The 14,140-nt window shown below is 47.9% G+C and overlaps 10 non-coding genes across 10 annotated transcripts; all 10 read left to right on the forward strand.

Moving 5' to 3' along the window:
• The first annotated feature begins 496 nt into the window (after window positions 1-496).
• Window positions 497-687, forward strand: LOC142688447 (U2 spliceosomal RNA). Its single transcript, XR_012857531.1, has one exon. It is a non-coding gene; the product is annotated as a U2 spliceosomal RNA (small nuclear RNA).
• Window positions 688-1,979: 1,292 nt separating this feature from the next.
• LOC142688450 (U2 spliceosomal RNA) lies at window positions 1,980-2,170 on the forward strand. The gene has a single exon (XR_012857532.1). It is a non-coding gene; the product is annotated as a U2 spliceosomal RNA (small nuclear RNA).
• A 1,281-nt stretch (window positions 2,171-3,451) lies between these two features.
• On the forward strand, window positions 3,452-3,642 carry LOC142688556 (U2 spliceosomal RNA). The gene has a single exon (XR_012857629.1). It is a non-coding gene; the product is annotated as a U2 spliceosomal RNA (small nuclear RNA).
• A 1,292-nt stretch (window positions 3,643-4,934) lies between these two features.
• LOC142688451 (U2 spliceosomal RNA) lies at window positions 4,935-5,125 on the forward strand. The gene has a single exon (XR_012857533.1). It is a non-coding gene; the product is annotated as a U2 spliceosomal RNA (small nuclear RNA).
• Window positions 5,126-6,413: 1,288 nt separating this feature from the next.
• LOC142688452 (U2 spliceosomal RNA) lies at window positions 6,414-6,604 on the forward strand. Its single transcript, XR_012857534.1, has one exon. It is a non-coding gene; the product is annotated as a U2 spliceosomal RNA (small nuclear RNA).
• Window positions 6,605-7,900: 1,296 nt separating this feature from the next.
• LOC142688454 (U2 spliceosomal RNA) lies at window positions 7,901-8,091 on the forward strand. The gene has a single exon (XR_012857536.1). It is a non-coding gene; the product is annotated as a U2 spliceosomal RNA (small nuclear RNA).
• A 1,292-nt stretch (window positions 8,092-9,383) lies between these two features.
• Window positions 9,384-9,574, forward strand: LOC142688455 (U2 spliceosomal RNA). Its single transcript, XR_012857537.1, has one exon. It is a non-coding gene; the product is annotated as a U2 spliceosomal RNA (small nuclear RNA).
• Window positions 9,575-10,874: 1,300 nt separating this feature from the next.
• On the forward strand, window positions 10,875-11,065 carry LOC142688456 (U2 spliceosomal RNA). Its single transcript, XR_012857538.1, has one exon. It is a non-coding gene; the product is annotated as a U2 spliceosomal RNA (small nuclear RNA).
• Window positions 11,066-12,345: 1,280 nt separating this feature from the next.
• Window positions 12,346-12,536, forward strand: LOC142688457 (U2 spliceosomal RNA). The gene has a single exon (XR_012857539.1). It is a non-coding gene; the product is annotated as a U2 spliceosomal RNA (small nuclear RNA).
• A 1,296-nt stretch (window positions 12,537-13,832) lies between these two features.
• Window positions 13,833-14,023, forward strand: LOC142688458 (U2 spliceosomal RNA). The gene has a single exon (XR_012857540.1). It is a non-coding gene; the product is annotated as a U2 spliceosomal RNA (small nuclear RNA).
• Window positions 14,024-14,140: the final 117 nt, after the last annotated feature.

A 14,140-nucleotide genomic window follows, 5' to 3' on the forward strand; every position in this document is an offset into this window, starting at 1 on the left:
CGTCTTATATAAAGTTCAGACGGAACTTTGCACGTGTCATAGTGGAGCCCTCAGGATTCCAGAGCCAGCTTTCTGACATCATAATGGGGCCTCAGAGATAAAAGCCTGGGCCCAGGCAGTGTTGGTCAGTGCTGCTCAGCAGGCAGCACTGGACTGGACTGGATTACAGCTGATACAAGGTGTGAAGGAACAAGGGGTGGCTGTGGGCATGCACTTGCTGCCGCTGCCAGTGTTTATCTGCATGGCAGCAGGGCATTTGGGCGTTGCCAGGAAGGCGTTTTTATGTAGATTCCTCCTCTTTCAGCACTGCATTGTGGTGCAAGCAAAAGAAGCAAATCCTGTCTGGCTTCCTCTCCGGCCTTTATTCACCTCCCGTGTAGCTGTGAGTGTGTGAGCCTGCAGGGCCCCATGGAATTGCCTAGAAGTAGGCTGAATCGCTGCAAGGGCTGAACAGCAGTATCGGGCAGGCTCGGGCAACGCGCGGCCCGTTCGGGTTATCGCTTCTCGGCCTTTTGGCTAAGATCAAGTGTAGTATCTGTTCTTATCAGTTTAATATCTGATACGTCCCCTATCTGGGGACCATATATTAAATGGATTTTTAGAACAGGGAGATGGAAATAGAGCTTGCTCTGTCCACTCCACGCATTGACCTGGTATTGCAGTATTTCCAGGACCGGTGCACCCTTTCCTTATGTGTTGACTAAAAGCAGATTCCAAAAGTGTTTTTTGTCTTTGCTATTGTTTCTGTCTTTCTGAAGGGATCTCCCCTTTTAATCCCATTATTTCAACACCTGTTGGACAATGCATGAGTGATAATGAGCTCATTGATTAAATGCAATTAATGAATAGATTGCCACCTCTTGTTGTGTGTCGTCTGTGTTTCTGTGTTTCCGGCATTTCACATTGGAACACCTCATTCACCTTCCTTGTCTTCTCTCCGCCCTCCCTTTTAGGTAAGTTAAAGAGCTGCACCTGAGCCAGCCACTGATTGGATGATTGATTGATTGATTGATTGATTGATTGATTGATTGATTGATTGATGCAGCACAACAGTCAAATAGTGGAGTGGAGTAGGGGAACAGCAAACAGCCAATAAAGCAGCCCGCCCGCTCGCCTGCCCGCCACAATGGACCTACCTGTGTACACTAGATGGATGTGATGGAATGTACTGTCGTCCCTACACTTCAAGAAGAAGTAAGAATTGCAGTTGCAACAAAGCCTTGCTTGCCTACAAAGAGAGCAGCAATTTGGATTTGTTACTATGTTACCTAGAAGAATAACAAACTGTGCAAGGATGGAGGTTGTAGGAGCAAGGAGAAGTTGTCTGTAAAGTTGGTGGATGCCTATTTTCCATTTTGCAGTCCCTTGTCTCCCTCTTGTGGCCTCCTGGAGGCAACTAGCTGTGCAAAAAAAAGACAGCCTGGCGGCCGGCTGTTGCAGTGTTGCCCTCTCAGGCAACACTGAGTGACTGACTGAGCCTCACCGTCTTATATAAAGTTCAGACGGAACTTTGCACGTGTCATAGTGGAGCCCTCAGGATTCCAGAGCCAGCTTTCTGACATCATAATGGGGCCTCAGAGATAAAAGCCTGGGCCCAGGCAGTGTTGGTCAGTGCTGCTCAGCAGGCAGCACTGGACTGGACTGGATTACAGCTGATACAAGGTGTGAAGGAACAAGGGGTGGCTGTGGGCATGCACTTGCTGCCGCTGCCAGTGTTTATCTGCATGGCAGCAGGGCATTTGGGCGTTGCCAGGAAGGCGTTTTTATGTAGATTCCTCCTCTTTCAGCACTGCATTGTGGTGCAAGCAAAAGAAGCAAATCCTGTCTGGCTTCCTCTCCGGCCTTTATTCACCTCCCGTGTAGCTGTGAGTGTGTGAGCCTGCAGGGCCCCATGGAATTGCCTAGAAGTAGGCTGAATCGCTGCAAGGGCTGAACAGCAGTATCGGGCAGGCTCGGGCAACGCGCGGCCCGTTCGGGTTATCGCTTCTCGGCCTTTTGGCTAAGATCAAGTGTAGTATCTGTTCTTATCAGTTTAATATCTGATACGTCCCCTATCTGGGGACCATATATTAAATGGATTTTTAGAACAGGGAGATGGAAATAGAGCTTGCTCTGTCCACTCCACGCATTGACCTGGTATTGCAGTATTTCCAGGACCGGTGCACCCTTTCCTTATGTGTTGACTAAAAGCAGATTCCAAAAGTGTTTTTTGTCTTTGCTATTGTTTCTGTCTTTCTGAAGGGATCTCCCCTTTTAATCCCATTATTTCAACACCTGTTGGACAATGCATGAGTGATAATGAGCTCATTGATTAAATGCAATTAATGAATAGATTGCCACCTCTTGTTGTGTGTCGTCTGTGTTTCTGTGTTTCCGGCATTTCACATTGGAACACCTCATTCACCTTCCTTGTCTTCTCTCCGCCCTCCCTTTTAGGTAAGTTAAAGAGCTGCACCTGAGCCAGCCACTTGATTGATTGATTGATTGATTGATTGATTGATTGATTGATTGATGCAGCACAACAGTCAAATAGTGGAGTGGAGTAGGGGAACAGCAAACAGCCAATAAAGCAGCCCGCCCGCTCGCCTGCCCGCCACAATGGACCTACCTGTGTACACTAGATGGATGTGATGGAATGTACTGTCGTCCCTACATTTCAAGAAGAAGTAAGAATTGCAGTTGCAACAAAGCCTTGCTTGCCTACAAAGAGAGCAGCAATTTGGATTTGTTACTATGTTACCTAGAAGAATAACAAACTGTGCAAGGATGGAGGTTGTAGGAGCAAGGAGAAGTTGTCTGTAAAGTTGGTGGATGCCTATTTTCCATTTTGCAGTCCCTTGTCTCCCTCTTGTGGCCTCCTGGAGGCAACTAGCTGTGCAAAAAAAAGACAGCCTGGCGGCCGGCTGTTGCAGTGTTGCCCTCTCAGGCAACACTGAGTGACTGACTGAGCCTCACCGTCTTATATAAAGTTCAGACGGAACTTTGCACGTGTCATAGTGGAGCCCTCAGGATTCCAGAGCCAGCTTTCTGACATCATAATGGGGCCTCAGAGATAAAAGCCTGGGCCCAGGCAGTGTTGGTCAGTGCTGCTCAGCAGGCAGCACTGGACTGGACTGGATTACAGCTGATACAAGGTGTGAAGGAACAAGGGGTGGCTGTGGGCATGCACTTGCTGCCGCTGCCAGTGTTTATCTGCATGGCAGCAGGGCATTTGGGCGTTGCCAGGAAGGCGTTTTTATGTAGATTCCTCCTCTTTCAGCACTGCATTGTGGTGCAAGCAAAAGAAGCAAATCCTGTCTGGCTTCCTCTCCGGCCTTTATTCACCTCCCGTGTAGCTGTGAGTGTGTGAGCCTGCAGGGCCCCATGGAATTGCCTAGAAGTAGGCTGAATCGCTGCAAGGGCTGAACAGCAGTATCGGGCAGGCTCGGGCAACGCGCGGCCCGTTCGGGTTATCGCTTCTCGGCCTTTTGGCTAAGATCAAGTGTAGTATCTGTTCTTATCAGTTTAATATCTGATATGTCCCCTATCTGGGGACCATATATTAAATGGATTTTTAGAACAGGGAGATGGAAATAGAGCTTGCTCTGTCCACTCCACGCATTGACCTGGTATTGCAGTATTTCCAGGACCGGTGCACCCTTTCCTTATGTGTTGACTAAAAGCAGATTCCAAAAGTGTTTTTTGTCTTTGCTATTGTTTCTGTCTTTCTGAAGGGATCTCCCCTTTTAATCCCATTATTTCAACACCTGTTGGACAATGCATGAGTGATAATGAGCTCATTGATTAAATGCAATTAATGAATAGATTGCCACCTCTTGTTGTGTGTCGTCTGTGTTTCTGTGTTTCCGGCATTTCACATTGGAACACCTCATTCACCTTCCTTGTCTTCTCTCCGCCCTCCCTTTTAGGTAAGTTAAAGAGCTGCACCTGAGCCAGCCACTGATTGATTGATTGATTGATTGATTGATTGATTGATTGATTGATTGATTGATTGATGCAGCACAACAGTCAAATAGTGGAGTGGAGTAGGGGAACAGCAAACAGCCAATAAAGCAGCCCGCCCGCTCGCCTGCCCGCCACAATGGACCTACCTGTGTACACTAGATGGATGTGATGGAATGTACTGTCGTCCCTACATTTCAAGAAGAAGTAAGAATTGCAGTTGCAACAAAGCCTTGCTTGCCTACAAAGAGAGCAGCAATTTGGATTTGTTACTATGTTACCTAGAAGAATAACAAACTGTGCAAGGATGGAGGTTGTAGGAGCAAGGAGAAGTTGTCTGTAAAGTTGGTGGATGCCTATTTTCCATTTTGCAGTCCCTTGTCTCCCTCTTGTGGCCTCCTGGAGGCAACTAGCTGTGCAAAAAAAAGACAGCCTGGCGGCCGGCTGTTGCAGTGTTGCCCTCTCAGGCAACACTGAGTGACTGACTGAGCCTCACCGTCTTATATAAAGTTCAGACGGAACTTTGCACGTGTCATAGTGGAGCCCTCAGGATTCCAGAGCCAGCTTTCTGACATCATAATGGGGCCTCAGAGATAAAAGCCTGGGCCCAGGCAGTGTTGGTCAGTGCTGCTCAGCAGGCAGCACTGGACTGGACTGGATTACAGCTGATACAAGGTGTGAAGGAACAAGGGGTGGCTGTGGGCATGCACTTGCTGCCGCTGCCAGTGTTTATCTGCATGGCAGCAGGGCATTTGGGCGTTGCCAGGAAGGCGTTTTTATGTAGATTCCTCCTCTTTCAGCACTGCATTGTGGTGCAAGCAAAAGAAGCAAATCCTGTCTGGCTTCCTCTCCGGCCTTTATTCACCTCCCGTGTAGCTGTGAGTGTGTGAGCCTGCAGGGCCCCATGGAATTGCCTAGAAGTAGGCTGAATCGCTGCAAGGGCTGAACAGCAGTATCGGGCAGGCTCGGGCAACGCGCGGCCCGTTCGGGTTATCGCTTCTCGGCCTTTTGGCTAAGATCAAGTGTAGTATCTGTTCTTATCAGTTTAATATCTGATACGTCCCCTATCTGGGGACCATATATTAAATGGATTTTTAGAACAGGGAGATGGAAATAGAGCTTGCTCTGTCCACTCCACGCATTGACCTGGTATTGCAGTATTTCCAGGACCGGTGCACCCTTTCCTTATGTGTTGACTAAAAGCAGATTCCAAAAGTGTTTTTTGTCTTTGCTATTGTTTCTGTCTTTCTGAAGGGATCTCCCCTTTTAATCCCATTATTTCAACACCTGTTGGACAATGCATGAGTGATAATGAGCTCATTGATTAAATGCAATTAATGAATAGATTGCCACCTCTTGTTGTGTGTCGTCTGTGTTTCTGTGTTTCCGGCATTTCACATTGGAACACCTCATTCACCTTCCTTGTCTTCTCTCCGCCCTCCCTTTTAGGTAAGTTAAAGAGCTGCACCTGAGCCAGCCACTGATTGATTGATTGATTGATTGATTGATTGATTGATTGATTGATTGATTGATGCAGCACAACAGTCAAATAGTGGAGTGGAGTAGGGGAACAGCAAACAGCCAATAAAGCAGCCCGCCCGCTCGCCTGCCCGCCACAATGGACCTACCTGTGTACACTAGATGGATGTGATGGAATGTACTGTCGTCCCTACATTTCAAGAAGAAGTAAGAATTGCAGTTGCAACAAAGCCTTGCTTGCCTACAAAGAGAGCAGCAATTTGGATTTGTTACTATGTTACCTAGAAGAATAACAAACTGTGCAAGGATGGAGGTTGTAGGAGCAAGGAGAAGTTGTCTGTAAAGTTGGTGGATGCCTATTTTCCATTTTGCAGTCCCTTGTCTCCCTCTTGTGGCCTCCTGGAGGCAACTAGCTGTGCAAAAAAAAGACAGCCTGGCGGCCGGCTGTTGCAGTGTTGCCCTCTCAGGCAACACTGAGTGACTGACTGAGCCTCACCGTCTTATATAAAGTTCAGACGGAACTTTGCACGTGTCATAGTGGAGCCCTCAGGATTCCAGAGCCAGCTTTCTGACATCATAATGGGGCCTCAGAGATAAAAGCCTGGGCCCAGGCAGTGTTGGTCAGTGCTGCTCAGCAGGCAGCACTGGACTGGACTGGATTACAGCTGATACAAGGTGTGAAGGAACAAGGGGTGGCTGTGGGCATGCACTTGCTGCCGCTGCCAGTGTTTATCTGCATGGCAGCAGGGCATTTGGGCGTTGCCAGGAAGGCGTTTTTATGTAGATTCCTCCTCTTTCAGCACTGCATTGTGGTGCAAGCAAAAGAAGCAAATCCTGTCTGGCTTCCTCTCCGGCCTTTATTCACCTCCCGTGTAGCTGTGAGTGTGTGAGCCTGCAGGGCCCCATGGAATTGCCTAGAAGTAGGCTGAATCGCTGCAAGGGCTGAACAGCAGTATCGGGCAGGCTCGGGCAACGCGCGGCCCGTTCGGGTTATCGCTTCTCGGCCTTTTGGCTAAGATCAAGTGTAGTATCTGTTCTTATCAGTTTAATATCTGATACGTCCCCTATCTGGGGACCATATATTAAATGGATTTTTAGAACAGGGAGATGGAAATAGAGCTTGCTCTGTCCACTCCACGCATTGACCTGGTATTGCAGTATTTCCAGGACCGGTGCACCCTTTCCTTATGTGTTGACTAAAAGCAGATTCCAAAAGTGTTTTTTGTCTTTGCTATTGTTTCTGTCTTTCTGAAGGGATCTCCCCTTTTAATCCCATTATTTCAACACCTGTTGGACAATGCATGAGTGATAATGAGCTCATTGATTAAATGCAATTAATGAATAGATTGCCACCTCTTGTTGTGTGTCGTCTGTGTTTCTGTGTTTCCGGCATTTCACATTGGAACACCTCATTCACCTTCCTTGTCTTCTCTCCGCCCTCCCTTTTAGGTAAGTTAAAGAGCTGCACCTGAGCCAGCCACTGATTGATTGATTGATTGATTGATTGATTGATTGATTGATTGATTGATTGATTGATTGATGCAGCACAACAGTCAAATAGTGGAGTGGAGTAGGGGAACAGCAAACAGCCAATAAAGCAGCCCGCCCGCTCGCCTGCCCGCCACAATGGACCTACCTGTGTACACTAGATGGATGTGATGGAATGTACTGTCGTCCCTACATTTCAAGAAGAAGTAAGAATTGCAGTTGCAACAAAGCCTTGCTTGCCTACAAAGAGAGCAGCAATTTGGATTTGTTACTATGTTACCTAGAAGAATAACAAACTGTGCAAGGATGGAGGTTGTAGGAGCAAGGAGAAGTTGTCTGTAAAGTTGGTGGATGCCTATTTTCCATTTTGCAGTCCCTTGTCTCCCTCTTGTGGCCTCCTGGAGGCAACTAGCTGTGCAAAAAAAAGACAGCCTGGCGGCCGGCTGTTGCAGTGTTGCCCTCTCAGGCAACACTGAGTGACTGACTGAGCCTCACCGTCTTATATAAAGTTCAGACGGAACTTTGCACGTGTCATAGTGGAGCCCTCAGGATTCCAGAGCCAGCTTTCTGACATCATAATGGGGCCTCAGAGATAAAAGCCTGGGCCCAGGCAGTGTTGGTCAGTGCTGCTCAGCAGGCAGCACTGGACTGGACTGGATTACAGCTGATACAAGGTGTGAAGGAACAAGGGGTGGCTGTGGGCATGCACTTGCTGCCGCTGCCAGTGTTTATCTGCATGGCAGCAGGGCATTTGGGCGTTGCCAGGAAGGCGTTTTTATGTAGATTCCTCCTCTTTCAGCACTGCATTGTGGTGCAAGCAAAAGAAGCAAATCCTGTCTGGCTTCCTCTCCGGCCTTTATTCACCTCCCGTGTAGCTGTGAGTGTGTGAGCCTGCAGGGCCCCATGGAATTGCCTAGAAGTAGGCTGAATCGCTGCAAGGGCTGAACAGCAGTATCGGGCAGGCTCGGGCAACGCGCGGCCCGTTCGGGTTATCGCTTCTCGGCCTTTTGGCTAAGATCAAGTGTAGTATCTGTTCTTATCAGTTTAATATCTGATACGTCCCCTATCTGGGGACCATATATTAAATGGATTTTTAGAACAGGGAGATGGAAATAGAGCTTGCTCTGTCCACTCCACGCATTGACCTGGTATTGCAGTATTTCCAGGACCGGTGCACCCTTTCCTTATGTGTTGACTAAAAGCAGATTCCAAAAGTGTTTTTTGTCTTTGCTATTGTTTCTGTCTTTCTGAAGGGATCTCCCCTTTTAATCCCATTATTTCAACACCTGTTGGACAATGCATGAGTGATAATGAGCTCATTGATTAAATGCAATTAATGAATAGATTGCCACCTCTTGTTGTGTGTCGTCTGTGTTTCTGTGTTTCCGGCATTTCACATTGGAACACCTCATTCACCTTCCTTGTCTTCTCTCCGCCCTCCCTTTTAGGTAAGTTAAAGAGCTGCACCTGAGCCAGCCACTGATTGATTGATTGATTGATTGATTGATTGATTGATTGATTGATTGATTGATTGATGCAGCACAACAGTCAAATAGTGGAGTGGAGTAGGGGAACAGCAAACAGCCAATAAAGCAGCCCGCCCGCTCGCCTGCCCGCCACAATGGACCTACCTGTGTACACTAGATGGATGTGATGGAATGTACTGTCGTCCCTACATTTCAAGAAGAAGTAAGAATTGCAGTTGCAACAAAGCCTTGCTTGCCTACAAAGAGAGCAGCAATTTGGATTTGTTACTATGTTACCTAGAAGAATAACAAACTGTGCAAGGATGGAGGTTGTAGGAGCAAGGAGAAGTTGTCTGTAAAGTTGGTGGATGCCTATTTTCCATTTTGCAGTCCCTTGTCTCCCTCTTGTGGCCTCCTGGAGGCAACTAGCTGTGCAAAAAAAAGACAGCCTGGCGGCCGGCTGTTGCAGTGTTGCCCTCTCAGGCAACACTGAGTGACTGACTGAGCCTCACCGTCTTATATAAAGTTCAGACGGAACTTTGCACGTGTCATAGTGGAGCCCTCAGGATTCCAGAGCCAGCTTTCTGACATCATAATGGGGCCTCAGAGATAAAAGCCTGGGCCCAGGCAGTGTTGGTCAGTGCTGCTCAGCAGGCAGCACTGGACTGGACTGGATTACAGCTGATACAAGGTGTGAAGGAACAAGGGGTGGCTGTGGGCATGCACTTGCTGCCGCTGCCAGTGTTTATCTGCATGGCAGCAGGGCATTTGGGCGTTGCCAGGAAGGCGTTTTTATGTAGATTCCTCCTCTTTCAGCACTGCATTGTGGTGCAAGCAAAAGAAGCAAATCCTGTCTGGCTTCCTCTCCGGCCTTTATTCACCTCCCGTGTAGCTGTGAGTGTGTGAGCCTGCAGGGCCCCATGGAATTGCCTAGAAGTAGGCTGAATCGCTGCAAGGGCTGAACAGCAGTATCGGGCAGGCTCGGGCAACGCGCGGCCCGTTCGGGTTATCGCTTCTCGGCCTTTTGGCTAAGATCAAGTGTAGTATCTGTTCTTATCAGTTTAATATCTGATACGTCCCCTATCTGGGGACCATATATTAAATGGATTTTTAGAACAGGGAGATGGAAATAGAGCTTGCTCTGTCCACTCCACGCATTGACCTGGTATTGCAGTATTTCCAGGACCGGTGCACCCTTTCCTTATGTGTTGACTAAAAGCAGATTCCAAAAGTGTTTTTTGTCTTTGCTATTGTTTCTGTCTTTCTGAAGGGATCTCCCCTTTTAATCCCATTATTTCAACACCTGTTGGACAATGCATGAGTGATAATGAGCTCATTGATTAAATGCAATTAATGAATAGATTGCCACCTCTTGTTGTGTGTCGTCTGTGTTTCTGTGTTTCCGGCATTTCACATTGGAACACCTCATTCACCTTCCTTGTCTTCTCTCCGCCCTCCCTTTTAGGTAAGTTAAAGAGCTGCACCTGAGCCAGCCACTGATTGATTGATTGATTGATTGATTGATTGATTGATTGATTGATTGATTGATTGATTGATTGATGCAGCACAACAGTCAAATAGTGGAGTGGAGTAGGGGAACAGCAAACAGCCAATAAAGCAGCCCGCCCGCTCGCCTGCCCGCCACAATGGACCTACCTGTGTACACTAGATGGATGTGATGGAATGTACTGTCGTCCCTACATTTCAAGAAGAAGTAAGAATTGCAGTTGCAACAAAGCCTTGCTTGCCTACAAAGAGAGCAGCAATTTGGATTTGTTACTATGTTACCTAGAAGAATAACAAACTGTGCAAGGATGGAGGTTGTAGGAGCAAGGAGAAGTTGTCTGTAAAGTTGGTGGATGCCTATTTTCCATTTTGCAGTCCCTTGTCTCCCTCTTGTGGCCTCCTGGAGGCAACTAGCTGTGCAAAAAAAAGACAGCCTGGCGGCCGGCTGTTGCAGTGTTGCCCTCTCAGGCAACACTGAGTGACTGACTGAGCCTCACCGTCTTATATAAAGTTCAGACGGAACTTTGCACGTGTCATAGTGGAGCCCTCAGGATTCCAGAGCCAGCTTTCTGACATCATAATGGGGCCTCAGAGATAAAAGCCTGGGCCCAGGCAGTGTTGGTCAGTGCTGCTCAGCAGGCAGCACTGGACTGGACTGGATTACAGCTGATACAAGGTGTGAAGGAACAAGGGGTGGCTGTGGGCATGCACTTGCTGCCGCTGCCAGTGTTTATCTGCATGGCAGCAGGGCATTTGGGCGTTGCCAGGAAGGCGTTTTTATGTAGATTCCTCCTCTTTCAGCACTGCATTGTGGTGCAAGCAAAAGAAGCAAATCCTGTCTGGCTTCCTCTCCGGCCTTTATTCACCTCCCGTGTAGCCGTGAGTGTGTGAGCCTGCAGGGCCCCATGGAATTGCCTAGAAGTAGGCTGAATCGCTGCAAGGGCTGAACAGCAGTATCGGGCAGGCTCGGGCAACGCGCGGCCCGTTCGGGTTATCGCTTCTCGGCCTTTTGGCTAAGATCAAGTGTAGTATCTGTTCTTATCAGTTTAATATCTGATACGTCCCCTATCTGGGGACCATATATTAAATGGATTTTTAGAACAGGGAGATGGAAATAGAGCTTGCTCTGTCCACTCCACGCATTGACCTGGTATTGCAGTATTTCCAGGACCGGTGCACCCTTTCCTTATGTGTTGACTAAAAGCAGATTCCAAAAGTGTTTTTTGTCTTTGCTATTGTTTCTGTCTTTCTGAAGGGATCTCCCCTTTTAATCCCATTATTTCAACACCTGTTGGACAATGCATGAGTGATAATGAGCTCATTGATTAAATGCAATTAATGAATAGATTGCCACCTCTTGTTGTGTGTCGTCTGTGTTTCTGTGTTTCCGGCATTTCACATTGGAACACCTCATTCACCTTCCTTGTCTTCTCTCCGCCCTCCCTTTTAGGTAAGTTAAAGAGCTGCACCTGAGCCAGCCACTGATTGATTGATTGATTGATTGATTGATTGATTGATTGATTGATGCAGCACAACAGTCAAATAGTGGAGTGGAGTAGGGGAACAGCAAACAGCCAATAAAGCAGCCCGCCCGCTCGCCTGCCCGCCACAATGGACCTACCTGTGTACACTAGATGGATGTGATGGAATGTACTGTCGTCCCTACATTTCAAGAAGAAGTAAGAATTGCAGTTGCAACAAAGCCTTGCTTGCCTACAAAGAGAGCAGCAATTTGGATTTGTTACTATGTTACCTAGAAGAATAACAAACTGTGCAAGGATGGAGGTTGTAGGAGCAAGGAGAAGTTGTCTGTAAAGTTGGTGGATGCCTATTTTCCATTTTGCAGTCCCTTGTCTCCCTCTTGTGGCCTCCTGGAGGCAACTAGCTGTGCAAAAAAAAGACAGCCTGGCGGCCGGCTGTTGCAGTGTTGCCCTCTCAGGCAACACTGAGTGACTGACTGAGCCTCACCGTCTTATATAAAGTTCAGACGGAACTTTGCACGTGTCATAGTGGAGCCCTCAGGATTCCAGAGCCAGCTTTCTGACATCATAATGGGGCCTCAGAGATAAAAGCCTGGGCCCAGGCAGTGTTGGTCAGTGCTGCTCAGCAGGCAGCACTGGACTGGACTGGATTACAGCTGATACAAGGTGTGAAGGAACAAGGGGTGGCTGTGGGCATGCACTTGCTGCCGCTGCCAGTGTTTATCTGCATGGCAGCAGGGCATTTGGGCGTTGCCAGGAAGGCGTTTTTATGTAGATTCCTCCTCTTTCAGCACTGCATTGTGGTGCAAGCAAAAGAAGCAAATCCTGTCTGGCTTCCTCTCCGGCCTTTATTCACCTCCCGTGTAGCTGTGAGTGTGTGAGCCTGCAGGGCCCCATGGAATTGCCTAGAAGTAGGCTGAATCGCTGCAAGGGCTGAACAGCAGTATCGGGCAGGCTCGGGCAACGCGCGGCCCGTTCGGGTTATCGCTTCTCGGCCTTTTGGCTAAGATCAAGTGTAGTATCTGTTCTTATCAGTTTAATATCTGATACGTCCCCTATCTGGGGACCATATATTAAATGGATTTTTAGAACAGGGAGATGGAAATAGAGCTTGCTCTGTCCACTCCACGCATTGACCTGGTATTGCAGTATTTCCAGGACCGGTGCACCCTTTCCTTATGTGTTGACTAAAAGCAGATTCCAAAAGTGTTTTTTGTCTTTGCTATTGTTTCTGTCTTTCTGAAGGGATCTCCCCTTTTAATCCCATTATTTCAACACCTGTTGGACAATGCATGAGTGATAATGAGCTCATTGATTAAATGCAATTAATGAATAGATTGCCACCTCTTGTTGTGTGTCGTCTGTGTTTCTGTGTTTCCGGCATTTCACATTGGAACACCTCATTCACCTTCCTTGTCTTCTCTCCGCCCTCCCTTTTAGGTAAGTTAAAGAGCTGCACCTGAGCCAGCCACTGATTGATTGATTGATTGATTGATTGATTGATTGATTGATTGATTGATTGATTGATTGATGCAGCACAACAGTCAAATAGTGGAGTGGAGTAGGGGAACAGCAAACAGCCAATAAAGCAGCCCGCCCGCTCGCCTGCCCGCCACAATGGACCTACCTGTGTACACTAGATGGATGTGATGGAATGTACTGTCGTCCCTACATTTCAAGAAGAAGTAAGAATTGCAGTTGCAACAAAGCCTTGCTTGCCTACAAAGAGAGCAGCAATTTGGATTTGTTACTATGTTACCTAGAAGAATAACAAACTGTGCAAGGATGGAGGTTGTAGGAGCAAGGAGAAGTTGTCTGTAAAGTTGGTGGATGCCTATTTTCCATTTTGCAGTCCCTTGTCTCCCTCTTGTGGCCTCCTGGAGGCAACTAGCTGTGCAAAAAAAAGACAGCCTGGCGGCCGGCTGTTGCAGTGTTGCCCTCTCAGGCAACACTGAGTGACTGACTGAGCCTCACCGTCTTATATAAAGTTCAGACGGAACTTTGCACGTGTCATAGTGGAGCCCTCAGGATTCCAGAGCCAGCTTTCTGACATCATAATGGGGCCTCAGAGATAAAAGCCTGGGCCCAGGCAGTGTTGGTCAGTGCTGCTCAGCAGGCAGCACTGGACTGGACTGGATTACAGCTGATACAAGGTGTGAAGGAACAAGGGGTGGCTGTGGGCATGCACTTGCTGCCGCTGCCAGTGTTTATCTGCATGGCAGCAGGGCATTTGGGCGTTGCCAGGAAGGCGTTTTTATGTAGATTCCTCCTCTTTCAGCACTGCATTGTGGTGCAAGCAAAAGAAGCAAATCCTGTCTGGCTTCCTCTCCGGCCTTTATTCACCTCCCGTGTAGCTGTGAGTGTGTGAGCCTGCAGGGCCCCATGGAATTGCCTAGAAGTAGGCTGAATCGCTGCAAGGGCTGAACAGCAGTATCGGGCAGGCTCGGGCAACGCGCGGCCCGTTCGGGTTATCGCTTCTCGGCCTTTTGGCTAAGATCAAGTGTAGTATCTGTTCTTATCAGTTTAATATCTGATACGTCCCCTATCTGGGGACCATATATTAAATGGATTTTTAGAACAGGGAGATGGAAATAGAGCTTGCTCTGTCCACTCCACGCATTGACCTGGTATTGCAGTATTTCCAGGACCGGTGCACCCTTTCCTTATGTGTTGACTAAAAGCAGATTCCAAAAGTGTTTTTTGTCTTTGCTATTGTTTCTGTCTTTCTGAAGGGATCTCCCCTTTTAATCCCATTATTTCAACACCTGTTGGACAATG

The sequence above is a fragment of the Rhinoderma darwinii genome, assembly GCF_050947455.1.
Source record: "Rhinoderma darwinii isolate aRhiDar2 chromosome 5 unlocalized genomic scaffold, aRhiDar2.hap1 SUPER_5_unloc_26, whole genome shotgun sequence".
NCBI lineage: Eukaryota > Metazoa > Chordata > Amphibia > Anura > Rhinodermatidae > Rhinoderma > Rhinoderma darwinii.